Raw genomic sequence first — 1764 nt, 5'->3', positions numbered from 1 at the left:
CCGCCTGCCGATGCAGGAGACATGGGTTCGTGCCCCGGTCCGGGAAGATCCCACATGCCGCGGAGCGGCTAGGCCCGTGAGCCATGGCCGCTGAGCCTACGCATCCGGAGCCTGTGCTCCGCAACGGGAGAGGCCACAACAGTGAGAGGCCCGTGTACCACAAAAAAAAAAAAAAAAAAAAAAGAAAGAAGTCAGACAGAGAAAGACAAATACTATATCACTTAAATGTGGAATCTAAAAAATAATACAAATGAACGTATACACAAAACAGAAACAGACTCACCTATATAGAAAACAAACTTGTGGTTACCAAAGGGGAGAGGGAAGAGGGGAGGGACAAATTTAGGGTATGGGATTAACAGATATAAAGTACTGTATATAAAACAGATAAGCAACAAAGATATACCATATAGCACAGGGAATTATACCCATTATCTTATAAAATTATGATGGAATATAGTTTGCAAAAATACTGAATCACTATGCTGTACACCTGAAACTAACACAATAGTGTAAATCAACTATACTTCAATAAAAGGTAAAATAAAACTACAATATCTTACCATGTCTAAAATTTAATAATATTTCCTTAATATTATTAAATTTTCAGTCGGTGTTCCTGTTTCCAATTGCCTCATAATGTAATTTTTTTTCTTTGTTTATTTGGATTTGGATCCAAATAAGCTCTACATATTTGGTTTGGTTGAAATGTCACTTAGGCCTCTTTAATCTACTGCTACTCACTCTCTCTCTGCCTTGCAATTTGTTTGAGGAAGAAACCAAATTGTCTTGTAGAGTAGCTCACAGATAAGTGAACTTTAAGATTGCATCCTCATGGTGTTGTTTAACATGCTCTCCTATTCTCTGTAGTTAGATCTAGACGCTTGATCTGATTCAGTTTCAATTTTTTTCAGCAAAACTGTTTCCTAGGTGGTGCTGTGTTCTTCCACTGGGAGGTTCATAATGTCTGATTGACTTGCTTATGATGTTAGCTGTTGCTACCCATTGCCAGATTCATCAGTTCATTAGGGATTGCAAAGCAGTAATATTCTTCTTCATTTATTAGGTGGAACATTTCTAGAGAGAGAAATGTCTCCCCATTTATTATTAGGTTTCCAGTGATATATTTTGAAAAGAGGATGCAGGATAAATGCTTGATTCTTTCCATTTCTTCACCAATTTTCAAAAGTTGATTATCTTGCATTTTCTGTGCCATTCAATTAGTCTTATTTTGTTTTAATATCATAATGAATTCATGAATTTAAACATACTGAATGTTTCAATCCTTTGCAGTTATTGTCCTTACTGATGCTCAAATTATCCCATATGACCAGTAGGAACATCTTCTTCAAGTTGATTATGGAGTCCTTTTGACATGTCCTTGTAGTTGTCAATAGTCTCCTTGTTATCGAGAATAAGATATTCTAGGCTCATCTTGCACATTTTCTTTTTATTACACCTGACCTGAATCAGCCACTTCTCCAAGAACCCCTGGTTCCTATTGGTGGGAAATGATATTTCAAGACAGTAATATAGTTATTAAGGGAGGTCACTGACACTGGTTGGTTATTATTTTTAGGCCTTTTTAGTAGACAGGGCTTGATAATTATTTTAAGGGTAAAGTATGTCATGTGTTCAATAGCAATTCTTTCTATTTAAGTTCAGTACTTTAGGAATTTTTTACTTCACTTTTAAAAATCTTCTATCTGTATCTCCTTTCTCCTAAGATGAGAATCCAGGTTCTCAATGACAATGACAATGATA

The sequence above is a fragment of the Mesoplodon bidens genome (assembly GCF_964165515.1).
Source record: "Mesoplodon bidens genome assembly, chromosome: 4".
Lineage (NCBI taxonomy): Eukaryota > Metazoa > Chordata > Mammalia > Artiodactyla > Ziphiidae > Mesoplodon > Mesoplodon bidens.
The sequence above is the reverse complement of the archived record's forward strand: the minus strand, read 5'-3'. Positions refer to the sequence as shown.